This window comes from Alosa pseudoharengus, unplaced genomic scaffold (assembly GCF_046254945.1).
Source record: "Alosa pseudoharengus isolate Yale_2024_CS ecotype anadromous, Long Island Sound unplaced genomic scaffold, YU_APseudo_1.1 YU_APseudo_1.1_scf_23, whole genome shotgun sequence".
NCBI lineage: Eukaryota > Metazoa > Chordata > Actinopteri > Clupeiformes > Clupeidae > Alosa > Alosa pseudoharengus.
This window is the reverse complement of record NW_027468685.1, coordinates 20,127,006-20,133,891: the sequence shown is the minus strand read 5'-3', so window position 1 is coordinate 20,133,891 and position 6,886 is coordinate 20,127,006.

The following is a 6,886-nucleotide window of genomic DNA, read 5'->3' as shown; positions in this document are numbered from 1 at the left end:
AACACACCATTCCCTACCCCCCCTCCCCATAACCTAGGATATGTAATACTTGAGAACAATGAAGAACTCAATTCACAGCTAAACTCAATTCACAGCTAAAATAGTGGTGGATTGGAGAGTCCTGTGTATGGAAATTCATGTGATGTGAATTCCAGAGACTCTGACTTGAAGACTGTGGACCTGTAGACTTTTTTGAATATTGGAGTGCTTACTGTTGACTCCCAGCTTAAAAAAACAAACAAACAAACGAATGGTAGCCATAGCGTGAGTGAGTAGATTTGCTAGCGTGGGAAGACAAGCTAGTGACTTCCTCCTTTGTAAACCTCAGGATTATTCTATTAGTAAAACACGATTCCAAAGCCTGTACTCTTAAAACACTGCTTGAGAACAAGCGGAGAAATGTTAAACGTTTTGATACACACACTGGCTGTTACTTGACTGTACTTTAGTCATTTTCCTCCTTTTGTAGTCAACCTGTATAAGAGTGTACTTCTCAGATCAGTCCATTCGGTCCATGACCATGTGAAGGTTTCTTTGAACAATTAATTTACACTCCAGTGTGTACGAAGTCCTGCATTAATTGTTAATGCGTGAAAGAAATTCCTAATGCGTTTCAAGACTCGTGAGAATGAGTCTGCATTTTCATTAACAAAGGTTCGGTCCATCTGTGGAACATTTTGGTTGATCTTTGATGTTAATATGTAGTATCTCCAATTACATACTATACGCACGTAGCAAGACTACCATATACTCTGGCTAGATTGTAAAAGCATTCCGAATTTCGTTCAGAATTACCTAACGCTGGTGTCGTAACTCCATCCGTTGGTATGTTGTGTGGTGGAATCTGAAATGATCTCGCACTAATTGAAAGGGTTTTGAGTGTTATTTTAAACGAAAGGTTTTGATTTTTGACTATGTCCCAGGGATCAATTCATTAATAAACCTTTTTTTGAGTTTGTTTTCAGTGTTAGCGTTTAGTTTACTGGACTATACTGGACCAACACTGACCTCATCATGGAGGAAGCGAAGGTCTGACCTCATGTTAGGACTTGAAGCCATTGTGATAGTGAATTTATGAGGATTTTCTTAATGTACATAGCTGTTAGTTTGTACAATGATTCTGAGTTACTACATGATAGCGTGACCTACTAACTCATCTGAAAAGACTGAAGGGCATTACAGAAACATAGTTTTTACAAGATGAATGCTGTAAGTTGAGTTTTGATGTAAAAACAGTCATTTTTACTCAATATAGCTGTTCTGTCTTTTTTTTAGACAGGTTCCCCCACAAGTTAATACAAGGATTTAATTGATTGATCTAATTATAGTGAAAGAGTGGATAAATATTTTTTCTTTTCAAAAACACTAACAGACAAAGGTTGCTTCCATTGACATGTATCTTATTTCTATGTTTCAAATTGATGATAGGGTTTGTTTTTATATAAAATAGAGGCAGAGCAGCCACTGTTTCCCTTTACAAGTATCGAATAAATGAATGTTGTGTTTTTTTATAGATGGGTTAGGCTGTAGCATCGGAAGTCTTTGTTTTTGATTAGGCCTTGTTTTTTATTTAGACAGTTGTTACACTCAGACATTGTATGGTCATGGTCCAGACACACAAAAGATCCCTCTTCCTGTACAGTATCTTGTATTACTTGAATATTGTTATGATTTTGAAATATCCTTCAAATAAAGATTACCCCCCACCCCAACATCTCGTCTCATTCCAATCACAATGAGACACACCATACATAGGCTACATAAATACACCCACTGCACACTACAAGTAAAACTGTACATGGGAAAACAGTTACCCCCCAGCAGATGTATATCTCCAATAGATAGGATGGATAGGATCACAAACTCAAATGTTCATCGTCATAAGAAATGGCTTTGTGGAGATTCATGCATGAGATGATGCATTTGAGATGTAATAAAATAATAGTAAGCCGGTTTTAATATTAGTGACTGAGGTGGTGTATAGTCGTGTATCATAATCATGTCTACTAGCCACAACCACTATAGATGGGGAAAGGTGACCTATGTGAAAATACAGTGACCTGCAAACAACTTTGATATGGATATCATTAAAGCTTTAACAGCTGTTCCAATACGAGGCAAAGTAGCTTCTGTAATCAGTACCATATAGTCTGTGCGCTGGACGTGTCACCTTGATGCACCTTTTGCACTGATTGTGCTGCTCCTCAGCACATTTGGAGTGAAAAATATGCTTATGAAGAGACAGGAGATGCTGATTTGCCTTGAGATTGCTGGGTGCAGTGACACGTGAAGCGAACAGCTAGTTCCACGCAGATCGACGCGGTGCTCGCCTCTCTGCGGGGGGGTCAGGGTGCATCTCTGGTGTTGTCATCCGGAGCCTGCGGTGGAGAAGGACACGGCAAGAGGAGAGATGCGGAGACGTGCTGGGGGTGGGGTGGAGTGTGTGTGTGTGTGCGTGTGTGTGTGGGGGTGGGGTGGGGTGTTGATGGTGGAGGGACTCACACACACACACACACACACACCACCAGGCCCCGGGCAGTGGCGCGGACAGAAAGGCCAAAGAAATTTACAACACTTCAAGTGTTCCGACACCGGAGCACTTACCGCGCGCGGGGCAGAATATGTAAATGTGGCGCGCTAATCAAACGATCGGGGCCTTGCAAAAGTCCTGACGGGGTCGCGACCTGCAGACTCGCTAATGGAGGGGTTTGGGGGGAGGGGGCTGGGCGGCGTCCGCGGGGCAGGCCGGAGTGACAGGTAAAGCGCGGGAGCAGGAGAGGCGAGAAGTGGCAAAACAGCGGACGACCTCTGCCAGCCCTGCCGCAGTCTGAGCCCCCAGGCTGCTGACAGGATGAGAGAGAGAGAGAGAGAAGAGAAGAGAAGAGAAGCGAGGCCTGTTTGTGCATATCAAATGTTATTTACACTCCCAACAGCTGATAGGAACAGTCGTCAGGTCTGCGGTCCGCGACGCCATGTCACCTCATGGGCTGTCTGCTCGAGCGGAGGCCTCACCTCGCATCTCTGGGAAGGGCGTGTAGGGGATGACCGCTCGCTCACACTCGCTCAGAGTTCATGATTAACGCCACTGAGCCATAAGCTGTTAAGGCATGGCCACTTACAAGACTACATTAATAACAGGAGTGTAGGATACATCAGTGGACTACAAGAGTGTTGATGACTGTATAAGAATGTGCCTACATTACCTATAAACACTTGCTTGAAGTATTTAAAAACACCATACCCAGAGATCAAACTAGGTCTGAACAAGTCTCTTTTTTATTGAAATACTGATCTAATACACTATTCTGTCAAAAAAGTTTACATATTCAAATTTTGTATTCTGTTCTTCTGAGACCAACTGCAGTACACTATCAAGCTCCCCCATTTTAAGAGCATGTTATGTTACAGAGCCTGTCTCTGGCACAAATCTCTCCAAGCTACAATGACCAAAAGAACAAAGTAGAAAGTATGCAAATCACCTCCTCGCCAGCCCCTTGTCTCTTCAGGAGAGAACGGCTCCCAGGATATCCCATGACATTTCACATCGACCTCACTAATTTGTGTTTAACGCGCAAAAAGTGATTAGTATTAACAGTAATGGCATTTCATACACCCACCCTCCACATTAATTTGCTCCTCCGTAGATACTTAACAGCTAATGCCTACGGCAGACTCCTGCAGCTTAGCCTAATGCCACTCATTGGCAGGAACCGCTCTGTTACACGCTATGCCAGTCAGTGGATGGAATGGCATCATCGGACAATGGAGGAAGCAGCAACAAAGGGAAACGGGATATTTCTCTTAAAGTAAATCCTGTATCATGGAGGATGTGAAATTGGTTGGGGGGCTTTTAACAAGATGAGACTCTTCGGCTATGGAGGAGGAAGAAAGGAGATTAGTATGGTTGGCTGTTAACCACAGCTATCTCAAAGCTAAAAGTCACATGTTCCCTTTTGTGCCTCTGATCTCACAACCATCATAAGATAATGAGAGTTTGGCCAGGGTCTTATTTTTATAGCACATGATGATGGGCAATACAGGAGCTGTAACTTAAAAGCTGATGAACTTTACCCAGAACAGAGACTACAGTTGGCTTGTAAGTGAGGTTCGAGGCATTGCTCTACAAAAGGTTGCCTTCACAGGCTTAATGGTCTATTCTTTCCACATAACTTATGTCGACGAGTGTTTTGCATCTCCAATCCCTAGCCCGATACGCTCTTAATTAAAAGTCAGCCATACATTATCAGACGCAAATTTCAAAGCCGCATGGCGCCTTTGAAGGTATATCCTTATAAGGCTTCAGACAAAAACACAACACAAACAAGGTCATGGTGCGTCTACATTAACCATGTTAAGTGATAAGCATGTCACATATGCTCCTTCTGGACGATGCTCCCTATGACCTTGCGAGTCCAAGAAGGGCGCATCCTTCAAGCGTGCAGCGCCCAGGGATAAACTAGGCCCAGCATTGATGTACAGCCCAATACTCCACACAGACACATGTTTAAAGAAGGACACGCCATCCAAGCGCCCCACCACTGGCTGAGGGTCTTACCACCAAACACTTATTGGCAATGTGTCTGTGTTCATGTTGCTAGCGCAGGCCCAGCGCTCCTGGGCAATCTTCTTGTGGGACTTCTTCATTGGCATGTTCTTCACCATTGGCAGCTGTGAAGGGGCGTCTCATGCCATTGTTAGGAGAATCTAGGGTGGGTTTGTCTTCTCAGGTGTTGGCCTAGAATTGCCAATTTGAGAGAGAGAAGAGAAAGAGAGAGAGAGAGAGAGAGAGAGAAGAGAGAGAGAGAGCGAGAAAGAGAGAGAGCAAGAAAGAGAGAGAGCGAGAAAGAGAGATTGTATTCTTCTTTGGGCATGTTACTCAACAGTACTGAATAGCAGTGCAGATTTTATTCAGACAAAGTCAGATAAGGAGTTACAAAGATCAGTAGAATAATTGCAAAAATAAAACACTCAAGAACACTCAGTTACACAGGCCTGAAAACATTATTGCTAGTTACTGTATGTATGTGCATGACCATTTTCATATTTGAACAATGAATGCCAAATGGGGATGGTGTAGATTTCCTGTGGGGAGGTATCAGATTATCCAATTAAACATGGAAGTATTTTTATTCAGTTGTTTAGTTTCATGATGTATTTGTTTGTTCAGTGATCAGGCTATATTACAGTTTTTTCTGATTGCTTAAGCAATAATAATTTAAAATATATATATATATAGAGGAGATTATAGAGGTCAGTTACAGAGGTCACACTTATCAGATGAAAAGGTAAGGCACATAGAGATAGTATGAGCCTTTTCCCAATAAAATGACTTGTCTCTGTTGCATTCTATCATTTAATGTGTCAGAGTTTGTAGAAGCTTGTAATTCTCTTTGTGTGTGTGTGCATGCTTGTGTGTGTGTGTGTGTGTGTATGTGTGTGTGTGTGTGTGTGTGTGTGTGTGTGTGTGTGTGTATGTGTGCGTGCGTGCGTGTATATGTGTGTGTTCATGTGTGTGTGTGTGTGTGTGTGTGTGTGTGCGTGCGTGCGTGTATATGTGTGTGTTCATGTGTGTGTGTGTGTGTGTGTGTGTGTGTGTGTGTGTGTGTGTGTGTGTGTGCGTGCATGCGTGTATATGTGTGTGTTCATGTGTGTGTGTGTGTGTGTGTGTGTGTGTGTGTGTGTGTGTGTGTGTGTGTGTGTGTGTGTGTGTATGTGTGCGTGCGTGCGTGTATATGTGTGTGTTCATGTGTGTGTGTGTGTGTGTGTGTGCGTGCGTGCGTGTATATGTGTGTGTTCATGTGTGTGTGTGTGTGTGTGTGTGTGTGTGTGTGTGTGTGTGCGTGCGTGCGTGTATATGTGTGTGTTCATGTGTGTGTGTCTTTCTTCTCGCTCTCTTTCCCAGAAGCTCAAAAGTTCCTTTCCCTCATAGGAGTGGCAAGATAAATACGCAGTCGGCGAAAAAGCAAGCAATTGGACTCTTTTGTATTACACTTGACAATCACGGTGGAATCTCTCACCCCCAGAAATGCTAATTGCTCTCAGCAGGAGACTGTAAGGGCACCACCATCTAATACATTCCACTGTTGCCATAAAAATCTACAACACGTCGCATTCGTCTCAGTCACACACACACACACACACACACGCACATGCACACACACATGCACACACACACACACACACATACGCATACACATACACACACATACACATACACTCTCTGTCTCTCTCTCTCTCTAGGAGGTAGAATACCTTAAAGCGCGGCACTGGAGGATTACTGTTAATGGGCCGGCGTTTAATAAGCTTGGAGTGACTTTATGAAGGTGAGCCTCACCGAGCCAGGCATGCACATCAGAAGGCAGAAATGATTACCTTTACTCTTCCCATTTCATATGCTTGTCTCGGGGTGGATTATAATTCCCACCGTGAGGCAAAAAAGCAGGCCAGTGGCTTATAAAAAACAAATGACTCCATTGCCACTTACAGTTTGCCGCGCAGTAAAAGTGTTTGTCATAAAAGTGAAAGGGGAGGGCAGGAAGGCCTGTCATGCAGCCAAATGTAGCGTTTAAATATCTCTTTGTGGATTGTCGCTCCTGGGTTTTATATGGCCGTAACTGTTTTCATGCACAGTGCCAAGCCTAAGTGGGAGAACATTACAGCCCTTTTTCAGGAAAATGTTAGAACTTCCTTCACTGTTCAAAGTCCAAACTCTCATTTGAACATATCAGTAGGCTATGTGTTCTTATTGTCCTAGAATGTAAGTGGTTCTGTTTTATGTATTCTGGATTACAGGATTTTGTTTCCCCTGTGCCTTACCCACACCTGACCGTTTTAAAATGATTCACCCCAACTGAGACCGTAAATATTCATAAATTAGTGCTGGGTT